The following is a 22,653-nucleotide window of genomic DNA, read 5'->3' as shown; positions in this document are numbered from 1 at the left end:
GTGTTGTGAAGCCTGTCTGTGCTAGAGAAGTGGTGTAGAGCAGATAGGTGACACTCACTGCAGTAGATTCTCTGTGTTCTCTACACAGCAGCGTGATGCTGTCACAGTCAGTGGGCATTACAATACAACTGCAAGATATACAATCACTGTTGTAATCGTCATATCCCCAGTGACGTAAAAACAATCATGTCATGGTTAGGGAAGGCAGAATAGATAAAGTAAATATAAATGTGTCCAAAATTTGCGAGGTTGGTACCGGCACTGGCAGCTCCAGCAAGACCCAAAAAGTAGTCCCAGTAGCAAACCAAGAAGAAATCAAGTATGGGAGAAACACCCCAAGGTTCTAAAAGAGGTTACCACTTTCCAGCAACAGTGCCATTAAGCCTTGATGGCATCTCAAGTGGCAAAGTGTCATTAGCAACCTAAATCAACATGAAGGGGGAAATAAAGCAAAAAAGGTGGCCATAAAATCTCCAAGGCAGGCACTGATAAAGCAACCAAGCAGCCTAGGGATCTGCAGCCAGAAAGTATTCGTTGGATTCGGGATATGTAATCATCGGGGGCCCAGATACGTTGCATTCGTTCAATGGTGCCTATTTTTGGCTGCAGAATTTGGGTTTTATTATCAATTTTGATGAAACTTCTGGGGAGCAATCAGAACAATAAAACAGTTCCAAGGTATTTAGACTGTGGCAAAGTGGCACCAAAGGGGAATGAATAGCCTAAGGCACTGTAAAGGTGCAAAGGGGTACCAGAAGTGGCAAGAGTTCAGCGAGAGTGTCAAAAACACACCACAGCTTCAATAGAGAGCATCGATAAGAGATGCATGAACCCTCGAAGGCAGCATGACAGGCAAAGTGGCAAGACAAGTGGCATCGACATCCTACAGCACAATGAAGGAGGAACATAGCAAGCAGAAAGACTAGCACCAACACATTGAGCAACCATGACAGTGGCCAGAACACCATAAAGAGTTCAGTTAGTCATCTGGTGTATGGCAGCAAGGCACAGAGGCAGAGGGTAGATATAGACTGGCTATACCCGGGGAGAGTTCCCTTTCCTTTGTGCAGGAAAGGGCTCCATAGAATGGGTGTTTCCATTGACTTCTAGTGAGCTCTCGCTGCTCTTTTAAAATCTGGTAGAGTTAGCAGATATAAAAAAGAGAATTTTCAAGGCCGAGGCGGAGGAGGTTACCATGTAAACAGCGGTTTAACATGGGTCAGAGGGTAGATACAGGCTGGCTACAACCGGGGAGAGTTCCCTTTCCATTGAGCCGGGAAGGGCTCCCCGGAATGGGTTGGCCCCTAGAGTGGAGCATGAGCCTTCAAAGTGTGGTGACCTGGAGCAGGGTCTCACTATGAGCATGGTCTCACTGTGTTGTGTTTGCCACAGTCTAAGTACCTTGGGGATCTTTTCTTGTTCTGAACATGGATCAACAGGTGATAAGAGATATCCTGCAACAACGGGGAGACTTCCCGTTCCTTTGAGCAGGAAAGGGCTCCCTGGAATGGGTTGGCCCATAGAGTGTATAATGGTACAAATTGTTAGGATTTAAGCATTTGCAAACAGATCATGACTTCATAAGCAAGACGGAGGAAGTTCTCTTCTGTGCCCAAAAACTAAAGAAAACTGTTTTATTTAAGGATCCATGCTGTGAAGGATTACTAGTTTGAATTGCCAGAGACTGAGGTTTCCCTTTGCAATGACAGTTCAGCCATTAGGACTGGACATAAGGCCTGGACAAACAGAGACACCAGTCCAGGACAGAGGTCAAGCCCACGTAGGGACATAAGGCCTGGAAGGACAGGCACAGCAATACAGGACAGAGTCAATCCAACCTAGGGACATAAATCCTGGACGGACAGTCACAGCAGTTGAGGACAACGGTCAAGCCCACGTAGGAACATAAGGCCTGGACGGACAGGCAAAGCAATGGTGGTCAAACCGTTGCAGGGACAAAAGGCCTGTACGGACAGGCACAGCAATCGAGGACAGAGTCAATCCCAGGTAGGGACATAAGGCCTGTATGGACAGGCAAGACAATCGAGGTCAAACCATTGTAGGGACATAAGACCTTGACGGACAGGCAAAGCAATCAAGGTCAAACACTTGTAGGGAAATAAGGCATGGACGGACAGGCACAGCAGTCGAGGACAGAGGTGAATCCCACGTAGGGACATAAGGCCTGGACGAACAGGAAAGGCAATCGAGGTCAAACCCTTGTAGGGACATAAGGCCTGGACAGACAGGCACAACAGTCGAGGACAGAGGTGAATCCCACGTAGGGACATAAGGCCTGAACGAACAGGCAAAGCAATTGAGGTCAATCCCATGTAGGGACATAAGCCTAGACGAACAGGCAAAGCAATGGAGGTCAAACCCTTGTAGGGACATAAATCCTGGACGTCAGGCACAGCAATCGAGGAGTCAATCCCAGGTAGGGATATAAGGCCTGTATGGACAGGCACAGCAATAGAGGACAGAGGTTAAGCCCACCTAGTGACATAAGGCCTGGACGAACAGGCACAGAAATACAGGACAAGGTCAATCCCACATAGGGACATAAGGCCTGGATGAACAGGCAAAGCAACTGAGGTCAAACCCTTGAAGGGACATAAAGCCTGGATGGACAGGCACAACATTCGAGGACAGAGGTCAAGCCCACTTAGGGACATAAGGCCTGGACGGACAGGCACAGCAATCGAGGACAGAGTCAATCCCACCTAGGGAAATAATGCCTGGAAGAACAGGCAAAGCAATCGAGGTCAAACCCTTGTAGGGACATAAGGCCTGGATGGACAGGCAAAGCAGTCGAGGACAGAGGTGAATACCACGTAGGGACATAAGGTCTGGACAAACAGGCAAAGCAATCGAGGTCAAGCCCACATAGGAACATAAGGCCTGGACGGACAGGCAAAGCAATCGAGGTCAAAACCTTGTAGGGACATAAGGCCTGGATGAACAGGCACAGCAGTGCAAGACAGAGTCAATCCCACGTAGGGACATAAGGTCTGGACGGACAGGCACAATAATAGAGGATTTCCTTTGTGCAGGTATGTTGTGGCTTGACCTGTCACTTCTTCCTGAACTGGTTCACTGACAGAAGAAAATGGCAACTTTTTCATTTCTGAAAGATAATTCAACAGAGGATGCTTTTAGAGCAATAGAGACTGCCATTTGTGAAGCAAGAACTGAGCTGGAGATTATTTTTGAATACCCAAAAGCTATTAACTGTACTTATGCACTTCAGCTCATGACAAAGGAACATGAAGAGCTCTCAGAAATAAGAAAACCGCTACTCAAGTCAAAGTCTACAATATCAACCTATGTTGACTTTGTGGTTTACACAGTGCCTCTGTAAACAATGGGAACACAGAGGATGAACTAGAGTGCAACTACCACCAGTTTTCAATAGTACTTGAAACATTACCGTTGGCAAGGTCATGAAAAATATTGAGCATATGAAATATGCAAGGTCCAAACATCTTAAGTCAGCTTTTTATGTTCTTTCATTCCGTATATGGACGGACAGGTACAGCATTTGAAGTCAGGCCCTTGTAGGGACATACGGCCTGGACAGTGGTCGGACAGGCACAGCGTTTCAGGTCAGGTACATGTGCTGCAGTGCTTATATTATCTGGAGCATAGGAGGCAGTTTAAGCTGCTGTGAGGCTTTCAATTGCTTTTATTCATCGTGCCATTCACAGGGAAATTTTGGAAACCCAAGCAAAGGCAGGTCTACTTTCAAAAACACTAACATTTCCATCAACTCTGGTGCCAGCCTTGAGCGGTGAGGACTCATGATATCCCCTGTCATTGAAAAGACACGTTCACTGGGCACACTGGTTGGTGGACATGACAGATATGGCTGAGCCACTTTGGCTAGGTGTGGCCAGACAGTGGACTTGTGTGCCCAATATGCCAGCGGATCTGTCTGCATGTTCTCTTTCGGCTCTGAGAGATTCCGTGTCACTGACAGCTGTGCTGGTGTCTCCTTTGCTTGGGTGGGCTGAGAGTCATTCATGCCAGCTGCTTTCTCTATCGCCTGTCGCACAACAGATGAATCTTTATGGGCAACATTCCTTTGGTGTTCTGAAGTGGAGGAGGAGGTACTATCTGTTGCTGACAGAGTGCTGCTCCTGCTTGGGAAGGCAGCACAACTCTTTGAAGTGCCCGCTGTTTCCACCTCTGCTTCACGCCTAATCTGTCTATGCCTATGGCGCTCCTGTTCATGGACTTTTGCTAACAGCAGGTCCTTCACCAATAAGAGACAATCGTACTGTAGGGCGAGTTTCCCTTTCACATGGGGATCACAGACTGAGGCGAGCATGTATGTGTTCTGTTCTGTTAAAGGCCTTAATCTCTCTTTCACCTGCTGCTGCAAAACATCCAGACAATGCAGCACCTCAACTGTCATTCCCTCTTCCTGTTTAAAGGCCTCCACATGTTCATCCAGGAGATTAACTATAGGGATGATGTCAGCCAAGGTGGCACTTCTGGAACTCAGCTCCTCAGTGACATCCTTGAAGGGCTGCAGGATTTTTACCAGCTGACTCATGACTAACCAATCATGATGCCCTAGTGGATTCTGCACACCTATGTCCATTGTACCAGAAAGTTCATGAAGGGGTGTCTGCATCTCCAGTAACCACTCCAGCATCATTCCACTGGATGGCAATGTCTTGAATGAGATGCTTGTGAGGCATCTCCAAATCAGTCTGTTTTTGTCGGAGAACATGCCCCGCCTTCACACTTCTGTGGAAGTGCGCTGCTATGTTCCTGCACTTCTGTATTAACCTATGCAGGTATTCATTCTCTTTGTCATTGGAATCCAACCCCAGAGCTGACTTCACTACCAGGTGCAGAGTGTGTGCAAAACATCGGATGTTCTTAAAGTGCACGTTGTTTATTGCCTTAACCATGTTTGCACCATTGTCTGTGACAAAGAACCCTGCCTGAGGATTCCTGTCTCACTGGTGTAGTTGCCAGCCCCCCAGCATCTGTCTGATGCATGCTAGAATATTGGCTGCAGTATGATCCTGGACCGTCAGGTGGGTGTGCAGTAAATCCCACCTCCACACTGATACTTGTTCAGTAATAGAGCTGCTGCCTGTCCCTACCCCATTCAGGTCCCACCAGTGTGCTGTCAGGGAGAGGTAAGAGTGTGGAGCATTCATGGTGGTCCAGATATCACAGGTGAAATGCACACTCCCCTGTGCCTTAGCTATCAGTGCTTGGATGCGACCACGACACTGCTTGAACAGGCTGGGGATGACCTTTCTGCTAAATGTGGTTCTGGAGGTGACTTTGTAATGTGGAACTATGACCTTCAAAAAATGCTTGAAACCCATATTCTCCACTAACTGCAAGGGCTGGTCATCAAGGGCAATCATTTCCCCAATGGTCCTGGTTACAACTTTTGAGGCTGCTAGCCTCCTACCCAGGGATAGCGTTACCGCACGCCACCCCATTTCCTCCATGGTGGGTTGTCACTTCTGCCACATGTCAGGGGGTTGCTGGCCTGCCACCTGACTGCTTGAAGGGGATGAGGGTGTGGGCTGACTCTGCTGCTTTTGAACCACTTCACGCTGCTTGGAAGGGGTCCCCTGACTGGTACTGCCACCATCCCCAGATGGCAGTACTCTTGTTGGGTGTTGCCTCTTCATATGATGCGTCATGCCAAAATTAGATAGGTTTCCCATTTGCTTGCCTTTGCTAATATCCCTGCCACAGTAATTACACCGAGCAAAACGGAGGTCATCCGTCACTTTAAAGTGGCTCCAGATCACAGATGTCTTTCGTGATCCTCCCTTCTCTAAAGCCTTGGGGGTGGATGCTGGCACTGGAGTTGAAGTAGTGGGTGCACCTTGAGAAGCAATGCCAGGGGCCTCATTCACCCTCTGTGCCTGCGCTGACTGCTCTTCCTCCTCCTCCTCATCACTTTCATCTCTCCCCTGCTACACTGAAGTGGAGGCTAAGACAGGACTAACTGATCCTCCTAAAGCTTCGTCAGCTATTACTTCTTTCGTTTCTGTTGAGAATCCCACACAAGATGATTCTTCATCTGAATCAGAAGCAAACAGTGACTATGCTACATTGTCAACGCTAAGTTTTAGTCGAGACTTCTGTCCCCCTGCTGCTTTTGGGTGTCAACATTTTGTCTGGCATGACTCAGCCTCCCCTTCCTTCACCTCCAAAATTATAGGGTCAGAAACAGGTGGTGGCGATGGCGATACATCATAGTCAGATTTATTTTTTTTCTGGATGTAACTGCCTGCCCCTCCAAAGAGTTTAGATTGCGACAGGTCCCTTTTTAACTTTAATGGGGGTGTGGTAATAGCGCCTTTTGAAATGCCTCCTCTGCCAGTCCCAATCACTTGACTGCATCTAGCTTTCCCTGACATTATGGATTTAATTTCACTGCTAGTGCCTACTGACTGCCCACTGTCACAGTGCCTTGCTATGCACTAATATAATGTGTGTGGTATGCACACACACACGCAGCTTGCTTGTAAGCACAAAAGAGGCAGACTGGGGATTTCACTGCACAGACTGTCCCAATAATAAAGTTCAGTCTGCTAAACTGCCAGCCCACTGAAGCCCAGTGTACAGAGAGACTGAGTTGAGTTAAACAAACTCAGTTTAAAAAAGCTGGAATTGTTGGCACAGCAGGAAAATCAATGAAATATATTTTCCAATGGATATTCTAGCAAAATTGAATATATCTCTCCCAGCCACAACACCCAAATCATGCTTGCTTGCAGCCTAGCCCAGAGGGTGAGTGAAACAGAATGGCACAGCTAGCAGCTTCTCTCCATGGCACAGAGAGACCTTCTCAGATCACCTAAATAAACTGCTTAAAAAACAAACAGGGGTAGCTGGCACAGGCACTGCAGCCAAATAAAGAATAAATAGCTTTTTTTCCCTACTAACTAGCCTAGCTAGAAATTCAATAGAGATTTCTGAACTCAGACTAGCTCTGAGTGCAGCCTGCTTCCACAGAGACCACCTCCTCACACCACCCCTGCAAAGAAAGTGAGTGGCACGCCACATGCTTAAGTATATATAGTGCTGGGTCATCAGGAAAATCATCACTGAGCACTGAATGATAACGCGATTGGCTGCATTCAGTGCATTTCACAAAATGTTATCGCTGATACGCTGCATTCCGGTATCCATGCCAATCTGTCCGACCCTTTCCTGTGAGTCACTGATGACTCACAGGAAAGGGCTGGTTGTTGGCTTTGGATAGTGGATACACCGAAATGGCATCCTCTGATTGCAAATGGCGGCGAAGAAAAGCACGCATGCGTGCCATGCACCGTGCAATGGATGAAATGGATAATAAGTTATATTCATGGGGAGTTGCTATACGTTTCACCTCCCCACGAATATAACAAATAGGGACATATACGTTGCGGATTGCCAATATGGCGAAAACGAATGCACACCCCTAAAGCAGCCCAAAGAGTAACTTCAAAGTGTAAGGGCTGGTTATTGTTGTTGCGTGTCCCGTCCGCGTTCGGCCCGCACCCGGGCCTGCTCACCTCTTTAAAACCTCCGCGGGTCCCAGGTTGGTCTTCCCAGTAGTGGCAGCGAATCCAGTCAGGCCTCAGCGTCCCGCGGCAGTGGTCGCCGGGTCTTCCTCTTCCAACCATGCATCACAGCAGGGCTCGGCGTCCTCCATGGCATTGGCCCCGCCCCTAGACACGCCCCTTAAAGGGCCAGGGGCAGATCCCAGCTCCGCCGTGTGCCCTGATTAGTCTCAGCATAAAAGGAAGTTCCTGCCATCACTTCCTTGCCTTGACAATCGCGTCGATCACCTCGTGATTTCTAGTTTGCCTCTGCAATTCCAGTCTGTTTTCCAGTCTCATTCCAGCTTTGTTCCAGTCCTGTTCCAGCCTTGTTCCAGTCCTGTTCCAGCATCCTTTTGTTCCAGCATCCTCCTGTTCCAGCGTCCTTCTGTCTCCTTGACTCCCCAGGTAGTACCTCTTGGACTGTCTTCTCGGTAATGACCTCAGCCTGTTCTTGCCTACATTGATCACTGCCTGTTTCTGACCTTCTGCCTGTTTCTACGACCACATCTACTCGCTGCCTGGAACCGACCTCTGCCTCATTACCAACCACGTCTGCATGCTGCCTGGAACTGACCTTTGCCTGAACTCGACCATGTCTGATTGCTTCCTGTAACCTGACCTCTGCTTTGGCTGACTACCCATGGACTGACTTCTGGTATTTGACCCCTGCTTTGGCTGACAATCCACAGACTGATCACTGGCACTGACCCTTGCATTGACTGACCATGGTACTAGGGATGTGAATCGTTTTTTGACAATTTAAAATATTGTCCGATATATTTTAAATCGTCAAAAATCGTTAGAGCCACGATACAATAACAATTCCCCCGATTTATCGTCAAAAAATCATAAATCAGGGGAAGGGGGAGGGGAAGGGGGAGGGCGGGAAAACCGGCACAATAAAACAACCCTAAAACCCACCCCGACCCTTTAAAATAAATCCCCCACCCTCCCGAACCCCCCCAAAATGCCTTAAATTACCAGGGGTCCAAAGGAAGGGTCCCGGTGTGATCTTTTACTCTCGGACCTCCGTGCCTTGTAGAAATGGCGCCGGCGCTACCTTTGACCTGTCATATGACAGGTCAAAGGTAGCGCTGGCGCCATTTTGGTTTTTTGTCCCCGGCGCCATTTTCCGTACGGAAAAACGATTCGCGGTAGGAGATCGCTCCCGGACCCCCGCTGGACCCCCAGGGACTTTTGGCCAGCTTGGGGGGGCCTCCTGACCCCCACAAGACTTGCCAAAAGTCCAGCGGGGGTCCGGAACGACCTCCTGCAGTCGAATCGTGTTGCCGTACGGCCGGCGCCATTTTGCCATACGCGTATGGCCGGCGCCATTTTCCGTACGGAAAATGGCGCTGGCAGGAGATCGACTGCAGGAGGTCGTTCAGCGGGGGTTCCGGACCGCCGCTGAATGACCTCCTGCAGTCGATCTCCTGCCGGCGCCATTTTCCGTACGGAAAACGATTCGCGGCAAGAAATCGCTTCCTGAACCCCGCTGGACTCCCAGAAACTTTTGGCCAGCTTGGGGGGGCCTCCTGACCCCCACAAGACTTGCCAAAAGTCCAGTGGGGGTCCAGAACAACCTCCTGCGTCGAATCGTTTTTGTCTATGGCCGCCGCCATTTTGCGGCGGCCATTTTGCAAAATGGTGCCGGCTGAAGACAACAGGATTCAATTGAGGGGGCCGTTCCGGACCGCCGCCGTTCTGGACCACCGCTGGATCCCCAGGTAATTTAAAGCATTTGGGGGGGGGGTTCGGGAGGGTGGGGGATTTAATTTAAAGGGTCGGGGGTGGGTTTTAGGGGGTTTTAGTGTGTCGGCTTACGATTTTAACGATTTTCACGATAGTTTACACACCCAAACGGCAACAATACGATTCCCTCCCCCTCCTAGCCGAAATCGATCGTTAAGACGATCGAGGACACGATTCACATCTCTAGACCTATGTCACTGTCCTCCATCCAGGAAATACATGACAGCCTTGAGGTTTTACCTGCCACCTTTATCTGCCACTACTTCATGGTGCCTTAACAATACTGATGCCATGTTTGATACCACTTTGCCACAGTCTAACTGCTTTGGAGTTCTTGCCTCAATCAGATGACATTTTCCACACATTTCATGAGAATTGATAAGAAAAACCACAATTCTGGAGCTCAAAATGGGCTGTGATATTTCCCCATTGATTTAAATGGAAAATGAATGATCTAATGAAATGAATAACAAATGATCTATTGAAATGAAATATATATATATATATATATATATATATATATATATATGTATATATATATAATATATTTCATTTTGAAACTAATAAAACAAATTTGGGACCCAAAAAGCAAATGAATAAACATAGTAACACAGTAACATAGTATTGATGGCAGAAAAAGACCAAAGATCCATCTACTATGAACAGCAAGTTTTCTAGGGTAACAACTGCCGCACCTTGCATGTTACCCACATGTTTCTCTTCTGCACATTCCTATCATCTAAGAGATTCAGGAATCATGAAATTGAATTGAGAACTTATGTTAATATTCTGGCCAGAATTTAGAACTGGACCAAGAAAACAACAAGGAAGGCTATCTATGAACGCCGTGAGGGTAAAAAAGTGGAATAGACACCAGATGTAAGATCAGAATACTTTATTCAATGGAGATGTGGTTCTATAAACAAGTGTAAAAATGTAAGGGCCAGATTCATTAAGGCTCTTCTTCCATTTTGTGTCTATGGGAAAAACCCTTAATGAAACCTTGCATCCGGATGAAACACAAGGAACTGTGCAGAAAGAGCAGGTGGGCCCCAGTGTTTTCCAAACTCCACAGAAGTGTGTATATGAGGTGCGCTTCTCTGCTGCGTAGAAGGAGCAGCTCTGCCAAAGTGTCTGTGAGAAGTACAGATGCGGCGACCAGAATTGTACACAGTATTCAAGGTGCGGTCTCACCATGGAGAGATACAGAGGCATTATGACATTTTCCGTTGTATTTACCATTCCCTTTCTAATAATTCCCAACATTCTGTTTGCTTTTTTGACTGCCGCAGCACACTGAACCGATGATTTCAATGTGTTATCCACTATGACGCCTAGATCTCTTTCTTGAGTTGTAGCACCTAATATAGAACCCAACATTGTGTAATTATAGCATGGGTTATTTTTCCCTATATGCATCACCTTGCACTTATCCACATTAAATTTTGTCTGCCATTTGGATGCCCAATTTTCCAGTCTCACAAGGTCTTCCTGCAATTTATCACGATATGTTTGATTTAACTACTCTGAACAATTTTGTGTCATCTGCAAATTTGATTATCTCACTCGATGTATTTCTTTCCAGATCATTTAAAAATATATTGAAAAGTAAGGGTCCCAATACAGATCCCTGAGGCACTCCACTGTCCACTCCCTTCCACTGAGAAAATTGTCCATTTAATCCTACTCTCTGTTTCCTGTCTTTTAGCCAGTTTGTCTACTTTATACCTTCCTATGCTTTATACGACTATGATTAAGTATTTCTCCAAACATGGGAAGCCTGCTAATAAAAACACAGGAGATAATAGCACAACCTCAGATTTTCTTCCCTTTTCTTCCCTCTTCCTCCAACCCCTTGACATTGCCACCTAGACGCCCCTACCCCTTGCCTAGTATCTTCATCTAACCTCTCCCCATTTTCCACCTGACTGTGGCATTACCCTTGTCACCATCCTCTCCCCTATCTCTTCCCACTCTATCATATTTTTGCACTTGCACATTACAGGGACAGCACTGGAGGCCAGTGCTGGTCATAATACTGGAGAGCCAACAAGACAAGTATCAAATGTCTAAATCTTAATTATTATTCCTTTATAAAAAATAAAACTATTTACAATGTATCGAAAATAGGATGGGGGTTGGGATGGTGGACAGGAAGTGTATATGTATCCCTGGGGGATGAGGAGGAATGTCAATGGTGGGGCGGTGGGGGCCCACTTGGCTGGGGCCGGGACAGGACTATCAGCGATCCAGCTCCTGCTATGGTTGACAGAAGCTCGATCATCTGCTGCTGACCTTGTACTAGTTCTGCCAAATTGGCTCCCACATACACCAGGAGCCCTTGCATTGTGTCCATCTTGCAGTTCAGCCAACTGAGCAGTGCGAGTACAACATCCAGGCATGCCTTGATTGAAGAAAGCATTCCTTCCTCACCAGGCAGATCCTCAGATGCTGCCACATGCTTCTGCCAATCACGGGCCGCAGATGGAGCATCAATGGAGGGCTCCTCATTGTCAATCACGACTATCTCTTCATCCCTCTGGGACATGGGGCAGGAAATGGGTGGGTGGGCAGTGTATTGGGCCATGGTGGTGTTGGGGACAGAGGCAAAGCATCTGAGGTGTTGGGGATGGTGGCCAAACATCTGGTGGTTTTGGGGGTGGTGGTGATGGGAGTGGCAGTGATGGATGAGGTTCTTCTGCAATCTCCTCTTCTTCTACCTCCTCTTCTTCCTCCGCCTATGAGCTTGAGGTCTCTGAAATAATAAATAGCGAAAAGTGTTGGGGAAAAGGAAGACGGAAGGATGGATGGATGGAAGCAAGGTGATATTCAAGATGCATTGATTTTACACAACAGATATAAATAAACCTTATTATTTCTATTCACAACAATAATTTTGTTGGTGTAAGAGAAGTCAATGGACTAGTGCACCCATCAATCGCTATTTTATCAATTTAGAGGGTGGAATGATTGGCTGTAATTCCTAATATACTCACCTCACCACCCCGCTGCCCACATCTGGCACAGAGGGCCAGGAGACACTCCTTCTCCTCCCGACACAGATGCATGGCCCTCTTTTTCAATGCCTCCACCTGTCGGCAGGAATTAAAAATGTAAGCATAACTATATAAGTCAATAATGCAGGGCCTGCACCTCCTACCCATTCTACAATTTAAGCCACCAATGTAGGCCTCGCCCATATGCAGGGTAGGAATAAAAAATGCAAACAGTACTATATACAGTCAATAATGCAGGGCCTGTACCTCCCACCCATTTTACAATTCAAGCTACCTATCTAATGGTACAATTCAGGCTACCAATCTAGGCCTGGCCCAAACTCAGCTTTCTAGGGTAAGAGACTTGGACGTTAAATGTCGCGTTGAGCACCAGCCAGGCAGCATCTGCCCTTTCTTGGTTCCGCTGGCGCCCAGGGAGAAAGAAAAGATGCCTCTCATCGTCCCTTATTAGGGTGGCTAGAAGCCGCACATCACCCTCTGTGAAATTGGGCAAGCGGCTTCGCGACATGCTGCCAAGAATTCAGCTCAAAATGGACATTAGGGCATGGCAGTGGGGGATGGACATCATAAGACATGCGCACTAGGAACCACGTGTAAGAATAGCAGTGTCCAAGTCTGGGGCTCCTCTTTTTTTTTTTTTTTAATTTTTAATTTATGCTTTTAAAGTACATAAAGGAAATAGTATTTAGGAAATGCAGATATTACATAATCTATTATATAATAGCAATTATTTATAATAAACATATAAGAACATATTCCATATCTGTATTCCATATCTGTATAAAGCTAGAAGAAAAACCTCCAGAAAGGAAAAAACAACTTGAGCGATTACAGGAAAATATAAGGAATTCCCTGAAACAACTGAAATTAAGATTGCTCCTAGAATCTCTTTTACTTTGCCTCGGTTCCTAAAGTTAAAGCCTCTTGGGTATGAGAATCAAGAAAACTACGTAATTGTGAAGTTTCGAAGAATATAAATTTCTGATTTTGACGCATAATTTTACACCTGCATGGGAACTTCAAAATCATTTTAGCCCCCATTTTCTCTACTTCAGATTTAAATGTCAGGAATTTCCTCCTCCTTTCCTGTGTTAACCTAGAGAAATCGGGGTATATCTAAACTTTCCCCCCATGGAAATTTTTCATTCTCCTTCTCATGTAGAGGTGAAATACCGCGTCTCTGTCAGATGCAAAAGCAAAGGTAACATGCAATACTGATCTTGTGGTAATAGTTGTTTCTACTATTGCTTCTATTATAGCCGTCAAATTCTATGATGATTCCTTAGATTTATTTTCTGGGGAAAGATTATCTCTATTTGGTACATAGTAAATCTTTGAGATAGGAGGCAAGGATTGTTGAGGCATCTTTAAGACTTGCATTAAATATTCTTTATACATATCAGATGACGATACTAAATCTAACCTAGGAAAATTTAATACCCTAAGATTTAAATATTTTTGTGAATTTTCAATAGCCTCCAGTCTTTTATCATATAGTATTTCATTTTTTGTAAGTCTTTGATGACATGTTTCAAGTTTATTCATCCTCGCTTCCATTTGCTATCTTTCTCCTTCAGATTTAATAATAGAGGTCTCAATTCCCATGAAACGCTGATTTGAATCCGAAGTTATTTTAGTCAATTCTGTAATTGCAGCTTCCAGTGATTTGATAGCTGACCACAAAGACTCAAGTGTAATCATATTTGGTTTATCCAATTGTTGTAATGTAACTTTTGCAGATCCCAATTCCCACTGTCCCTCTTTAATTCGATCACCTTCTCTCATCCCTTGCGAAACTTCTAGTTGTAAAAAATCAGAAGGAATAGCTAATGGTGGACGCAGAGTACTCGGGGCACCGGGACTTAAAGATGTCTCAGCCGGAGGAGTGGGCATCCGCTCCATGCCTGTTTCCTCAATGACTTCACTCACCGGTTCTTTACTAGCAGCAGGTGGGAAAAAAGTTGGTATTTGAGACTGTGCAGGCTTAGATATTGGAGATGATGTGGAAATCACCTCTCGTATCTTTGCCTTACGTTTTATGTGAAAATTGGTTCCAAGCAAGGAACGAGCAAGGATGTAGGAATTGTGGCAGCTCCCCAGAAACCTCAAAACTACATTCAGGATCCATTGGCGAGCCTCAAATACCACCTGCACATTCATTGAATGGAATGACTTCCGATTGCGGCATGCACTCTCCTGTTCTGAGCTGGGGGTAAGTGCGATATGGGTGCAGTCTATTGCTCTCAATACATTGGTAACCCAGCTATGTCAAAGAATCCATGCCGGATCACCTGCAGTTGCACTGGGTCCACTGGGAAATAAATATACTGTCACATGCATTTCATCATAGTCCTCAAGGCTTGTCCAAAGTGCCACGAGACTGAGGACTGATTCATCCCGCAAACCAGTCCAACTGTATTCTGGAAAGTTCCTGTCACAAAAAAATGAAGGCATACAGAAGTTTTGCCAGCCCTGGGACCGCATGGTTGCGAGAGGCAATGGGATCTATATCATTGTGCAGGTCCTGGTACAGGGTCTCAATTGCTCTAGAGCTGAGATGGTATCTTCTCACCACTTCAGACTCAGGTAATCCTAGGATAGTTGTGCGTGGCTGGATTACACGCTGCCTGCAGGATCTACAGATGGCTCTGGGCTGCACCTAGAAACATAATAACTTAAGGAACATTAGACATGTCATACTGGGTCAGTCCAAGGGTCCATCAGGTGTTTATCTAACAGTTAGACCAACCACATCCTCAGCTTATCACAGCTGTGTGGCTGGTGGGATACAAAAGAACAGTTGCAAACAGACCCAGAATTAAAGTGCTGCACCTGGAAACATAATATATAAAGAACATAAGACATGCCATATTGGGTCAGACTAAGAGTCCATCAGGAATTTTTCTAAAGACCAACCACATCCTCAGCTTATCACAGCTGTGTGGCTGGCAGGATAGAAAAAAACACGTTGTAAACAGACCCAGAACTAAAGTACTCTAGGGTTATTTAAAGACGCAAAATTAATGAACGTTCAACTGTAACACATTGATGTCACTGACGTCCAACCCCAGGGTATCCTAATGGCCCAATAATTGGACATGAATTTGACAGATTTCAATGACAATTTAAAAGGAAAGAGTCATTTCCTAACCTGTGCCTGCTCCGTGCGGTCTGCATGGTCCTTGGTCTTCTGTTGTTGGCAGGGTTATTTGCCATTGACCATGTAGTTGCCCTAATTCTTCCTCACAGATGCATGAAAAAGGTCAAAATGACAAGGAAATAAACAGTATCCATTAGAGAAACAAAAAGGCAGGAAACCCTTAGGAACCGCCCGCTACCAGCACAATAAAGCCAGTGTAAAGCAGGCGCAACATTTCAAACGCAAAAAAACTCACTAAAGACACACAAAACTTTGGTGGATGCTACTGCATTGGGTACTAATACCTAATTGGTGCATTTAAATAAGATTTGCATCCTATTGGTGCTATTCCCTATGGGGTAGATTTTAAAAGAAGCGCGATCAGCCTACTTTTGCTTGCGCATCAGACTCAAGCAAAAGTACGCTGGATTTTAGTAGATACGCGTGGAGCCGCGCGTATCCACTAAAATCCTGGATCGGCGCGCGCAAGGCTATCGATTTTGTATAGCCTGCGCGCGCCGAGCCGCGCTGCCTCCCCCCGTTCCCTCCAAGGCCGCTCCGAAATCGGAGCGGCCTCGGAGGGAACTTTCCTTTGCCCTCCCCTCACCTTACCCTCCCTTCTCCTACCTAACCCACCCACCCGGCCCTGTCTACACCCCCCCCTTACCTTTGTCGGGGGATTTACGCCTCCCGGAGGGAGACGTAAATCCCCGCTTGCCAGCGGGCCTGCTGCGCGCCGGGTCGCGACCTGGGGGCGGGTACGGAGGGCGCGGCCACGCCCCCGGGCCGTAGCCACGCCCCGTACCCGCCCCCAAAACGCGGCCGACACGCCCCCGAAACGCCGCGTCGACCGGGCCCGCCCCCCGACACGCCCCCGACACGCCCCCCTCCGAAAACCCCGGGACGTACGCGAGTCCCGGGGTCTGCGCGCGCCGGTAGGCCTATGTAAAATAGGCTTACCGGCGCGCAGGGCCCTGCTCGCCTAAATCCGCCCGGTTTTGGGCGGATTTAGGCGAGCAGGGCGCTGAAAATCCGCCCCTATGCGTAGATTTTCCGCATACTTTATGGATGCATAAAACCAGATATTGCATATGTGTTCACTCTGCCCTTGAAGAATGTGAGTTCAACCACGTTCACTGCTGCGCTAAGCCAAATGCCCCATATTGCATCGGCCCCTAAATGTGTTATGTAAATATTCATGCACTGATTATGTTTGTACTGTATATGATAGTGTCATGATAGAACTGTTGGTATTTCTCCCTTGGATTGTTTGGCTTTCATTATAGGTGGGAGCCTTGAAAAATGTCATGCCTGTTTTGTTTTTGTTCTGGGGGTATGCCATTTGGGGCCCCCATTCAGATCATTATTTTACATTAAAAAAATAATAAATTATAAAAAATCAGAGTTGCCCGACCAGTGGACCCTCCCCCCCCCCCCCCCATCACCACCACCAGTACTCACCACAAACACCCAGTAGTTTAGTCGGGGCCCAGGAGCATTTTCCATCTCCCAGACTGATACCCTCATTCAAAATGGCACCAGCCGCCTTTTGCTCTTAGCTTGTGACTGCGGCCACCGGTGCTATTGGGCAGCTCCTGTCACATGGTAAGGGCAATGGACAGGCTGTGCCATTTTCAAAATGGTGCCAGTCACTCTTTGCCCCTAATATGTTAGATTTCAGTAAGTTAAAATGTTGTTTCTCATAATGTTCTATGCAATTTAATTTAATTTAATTAATTTTTCAGTAATTTAAATTGTTGTTTCTCATAATGTGCTATGCAAGTTAATTTAATTTATTTAATTTTCTCCCAGTTCTCACTGTCTTGTTCTATGTAAGACATTTGTGTTATGTCATCCCAAAGTTAAATGTAAACCGAAGTGATTGATAACATTGTTATCAGAACCTCGGTATATAAAAAATGTTAAATACATAAATAAATAAATAAATAAATAAATAGGGGCTGCTCAATGGAACTGAGGGCATGGGCAGGACATGGCCATTCCGGGACTTTAACCTGAAATCTGTCTGTATTTACTCGCACAAGCGTGTGTCCATATAAATTTGTGCGCACATGTACGTGCAACCAGGCTATTTTATACCATGTGTGCATGTTATAAAATGGACAAGTTTCTGGAAGTGAGCTGGTATTCATGTGAACAGGTATGTCCGTGCACCAGTATTAAAGGGTTTCATGGCATTTTATCCAACAATCTGGAATATTTATATTATTGATAGTGAAATCATATATAGGTGACAGGAAACTAGCAAGACAGCAGATGGGGCTTGATTCTCTGTCAGATATTTGGGAAACTAAATAATTGACAGGTAATATACATTCATTTTGGAGAAATAAGGACCAGTCTTTCTGCCTTAATTACTCATGGTAAAGTATAATTTTCACAAAATACCAGGGCCCTTTTCCTAAAACAAATATCAGGGATTGGAGAATTAAAAATGCACTTGCTGAGAATGTACTTTCACTTCCTGTGAGGTCCATCAGATACTGCATGGTTACAGCATTTCCGTGCAGTAACACAAAAATTTGGATTTAGAAGGAAATTTCTGGGATTTTTCCTTCTTTTTCCTGGTCCCTGGAAATGAGAAAAAATAGACAATTTCATTGTGATTTTCTATTTTGTAAAAAATGAATGTTCATCCCTAGTTTTCATTTTACCACTGTCTTTTTTATCTTATTCTTGGACCTATAATTTATTTTCATTATTATTTGTAATCTGCATATAATACAGTACATGTATTCTGACTCACTTTTACTTGCACGTTCACCTCTCATATGCCATCCATACATGTGCATATGTATGGCTCCTTACACAATCTATACTTTCACTAACCACATCCTCTGATTATTAGGGGTGTACTTTCATTTGCAATGCATTGGCAATCCGCAACGTCTAGGTCCATATTCGTTGTATTTGTGGGTTCGTGAAACGTATCGCAATCCCCCACGAATACAAACAAAATCATTAGTTTTATTTTTTTCACTCGCTCACAGTGATTTCTTAGTGGCCGTATGAAATAGGTAAACGCCATGTGGGTGTATCCAAAGCAAAAAACCAGCCTTTTCCTGTGAGTCATAAGTGACTTCAAAGCCCTGTCATAGAGTGGGTCAAACAGGTTGGCAAGGAGACCAGAATGCAACCTATCTGCGCAAAGTATTTTTCTAATGCAGCGAATCGCCGCTGTCACTCCGTGCTCTGCGACGCTGTTCCTGATGACCCAGCACTATATATACGTTAAGCATGTGGTGTGCCATGCATTTTCTTTGCAGGGGTGGCCTGTGGAGGTGGTCTGTGGAAGGTGGCTTCACTCAGAGCTAGTCTGAGTGTCTCAAATCTGTATTCAATTGCTAGCTTCGTCGATAGCAAAATATATTTGTTCGATTTGGTTGCTGTGTCAGCTACTAGCCCTGTTTTATTTTTACTGCAAATATTTTTATTGATCTGAGACAGTCTCTCTGTGCCACTGACAGAAACTGCTAGCACTAGCAGTGGTATTTTGCTGCTTATTTTACCTCCTAGGTTCGGTTGCAAGCAGCGTTTGGGTGTTGTGGGTGGGAGATATATTCAATTGGTAGCTAGTTTGATAGAATTGCCATTGAAACAGATATTTCATCAATTTTGCTGCTGTGGCAAGCCAGGCATTTTTGTTAACTGGCATAACTGCAGTTTTTTTTTTTTATTGAACTCACTGTCTCTCTGGGCTCTTTTAATCCAAGAAGGCATTGCACTGGGCATCAGTAACAGTGGGCAGTTTTGCAGACTCACATATATTGGGACAGCGATGGTCTCAGAAGGCAAATCCCCAGTGGGCCTCTTTTGTAGTTAGTTACAACTTTGTTGTATGCACACACATTACATTAGTGCACATCAAGGCACTGTGCCTGTGGGCAGCCAGTTTTGCAGACTCAAGTATATTGGGACAGCGGTGGTCTGTAAAGCCAAATCCCCAGTGGGCCTCTTTTGTATTTATAAGCTTGGTGTGTGCACATACATTACATTAGTGCACATCAAGGCACTGTGCCTGTGTGCCTGTGAGCAGCCAGTTTTGCAGACTCAAGTATATTGGGATAGCGGTGGTCTGTGAAGCCAAATCCCCAGTGGGCCTCTTTTGTAGTTACCACTTTGTTGTGTGCACATACATTACATTAGTGCACATCAAGGCACTGTGCCTGTGGGCAGCCAGTTTTGCAGACTCAAGTATATTGGGAGAGCACTGCTCTCTGAAGCCAAATCCCCAGTGGGCCTCTTTTGGAAATATTTCTTTTAATTGAAAACCCTAGTTGGCAGTGACATTCAATCCATAATGTCAGGGAAAGCTAGACGTGGTCATGTGATTGGGACTGGGAGAGGAGACACCTCAAAAGGGAGTGCCAGTCCCCCATTAAAATTAAAAAGGGACCTGTTCCAATCTAAAATCTCTGGAGGGGCAGGCAGTTCCATCCGTAAAATCATCCATGCTGATCTCTCCACATTACCAGACGTTCCTGCTCTGTGTACTCTCGCTCCAGGATGAATTAGGTACCTGCTTCACTGGGGCCTTGCCTCGCTCCCCCTTACCCTCCGGGGTTTCCTCCTACCAACTAGGATGTCTAAGGTACCTGCTCCTCAGAGGCCTTGCCATGCTCCTACCTACCTTTCAGGGTTGCCTACTCTATACCAGGATGGTTACGGTAACCACTCCTTGGGGGCCTTGTTCATCAGGGACCTCTGCTCCTCGGGGGTTCCTTTCTACTACAACTACCAGCATCAGAGTGAGTACTGCTGCTCCTGTTCCGTCTCTGCATTGTCTCACCTCTCCATAGACCGCAGACCACTACCGAATCTATTGGCTTCTTCATCTAAGCTTGCATTCTCGGCGGTTCCTCCTCTCCTTGCTGGAGTCATCACCCATTCCTCGGGTTACCATCTACGTTGCAGTAAGAGATGGCACCTCCCTATGGGAGGTGCCATCTCTTACAGCGACCAAGGGCCCAAGCTACAATGTCCAAAACATCTATTTATTTATTTATTTATTTATTTAAAGGTTTTTATATACCAATAGCCATTTGCACATCATATCGGTTTACAGATAACATATAACATGATAGAGAAAATACATGGAACAATTTGGTTATATGGCATGGTAATCAGGGGGGGTACAAAACAAGGTATGCAGAGAGTATAAGGTGTTGAAGGAAAAAATATATGTAAATATAAATATAAATAGATCTATGTACACATTACAAGGTATGGTCTGCGAGGGTACAAGATGTTTATATAGTGGACTTGATGATAACATATATATATTATATAATTGAAAGTGTAGTCAGTCATGTAGTGTGATAGTACCAGGGGAGAACATGGGGGTTAGGGGTAGGCTAGCTTGAAGAGCCACGTTTTCAATTTTTTTTTTTTTTAATTTTTTATTTATGCATATTTTCAATAGAATATAAGAACAATTACATCTCTTGTTGGAAATTACTGAACATGTACATAAAAGAATTGAACAAGTAGTAACAAAATTTACAAGCACAATTAATAAAATATATAATGCACATGATCTACTAACCACAGGAAATTAGAGAATCTTTTATAGCTAAGAGGAAAAGGAGCATTATTCTATTATTTGAAACTTCTTAAAGTAAGATACAATGGCATCCCTTTCTAACTAACTCATTTAACCGAATCATTATTTTCAAGGAGAATTCTCAGCTGTTCTGGATCATAAAAGGAGTAATCTTTCCCTTTGTATTTGACTACACACCTACAGGGATATTTTAACAGAAAAAATCCCCCTTTATCCACCACATCTTTTTTTAGAGTCAAAAATTTTTTCCTACGTATCTGAGTATTCTTCTCTAGATCAGGGAAGATCCAAATTTTCTGCCCATAAAATGGTTTCATTCTATTTCTGAAAAATTGCTTCAAAATTTATTTATTTATTTATTTATTTAAAATTTTTATATACCGGCATTCATGATACAATCACATCATGCCGGTTTACATAAAACAGGGGTGTACAAATAACAAATAACAAACAGGGGTGTACAAATAACAAATAACAAAATGTTGTCTTTATCTGTTATAAAGGCAAGTTGAATTAACAGAGTACCTCTTTTCTTAATCTCAAGTTCATCTTGGGATTTCTGTAATAAGTCTGATATGTTAATTGACATATCTGACTGATGTTCCTCCTGTTTTTCTTCTTTCTCTCTATCAATTACTAATACCTTCTCTTCTCTTCCCTTCTTTTTCAATCCCAAATAAAAAGCCCTGACAATTACTGGATATCCCTGATCAGGTATATTTAAAATCTTTGTAGCATAAGTTTTAAACATTTCTATTGGACCAATATAATCAGAGATAGGGAAATTAATAATCCTCAGGTTCAATGCTCTTACATTATTTTCTAAGCTCTCAATTTTTCTTTGAAGCACTATTTCATTTTTTATCTGGTGTTCTTGAATATCTTCTATAGCCTTAACACGATTATCTAAATTACCAATCTCCTTCTGTTGATCTTCTAACTTAACTACATTTTCTTTTAGAGAGGTATTCATTTGCCTTACATCTTCTGTTAAATTAACTATTAAAGAATCTAGCTTGGCCATATAATTCCATAGTGTTTCTAAAGTTATATTAGCTGGTTTTGAATCTACAACTCTAGGAACATCAGGTTTAGATAAGTTAACAACATTTATCTTGGAAATCTTAGGTGTACTAGATTTCCTGGACTCTATTTGAAATCCTCCACCCTCATTCAAAATTATTTCAGTGGATATTTGGGAGGTTTCCCCTGTCTGTATATTCTCCTTCATTACATTTCCTCGCGATAACTTTTCCATTGATCCTTCTGAATCCCCTTGAACTATTCCTGGCTCTTCTAAAGAGGAAACCCCTTTATAGCCAGGAGGAGATGGAGTATCCGGTGCCCCCGGGCTTAAAGATATTTCATTAACCTGGTGGGAAGGAATCTGCTCTAATTCCTGACCCACAGCGGTCTGATCATCGGGGGTTATTGGAGGGATTTCCAACCAATCAGAGACAGGTCGTTGTCCAGGTTCCAAAGGGGCAATATTAGAGGTAAGGCGTAGCTTAGCCTTTCTCTTAGTATGCGGCATATTTTTCAAAAGGCAATTAATTGAACCTGGACACACACGAACTGCCTCTG

The sequence above is a fragment of the Rhinatrema bivittatum genome, chromosome 2 (assembly GCF_901001135.1).
Source record: "Rhinatrema bivittatum chromosome 2, aRhiBiv1.1, whole genome shotgun sequence".
In the NCBI taxonomy this organism is placed as follows: Eukaryota; Metazoa; Chordata; class Amphibia; order Gymnophiona; family Rhinatrematidae; genus Rhinatrema; species Rhinatrema bivittatum.
The sequence above is the reverse complement of the archived record's forward strand: the minus strand, read 5'-3'. Positions refer to the sequence as shown.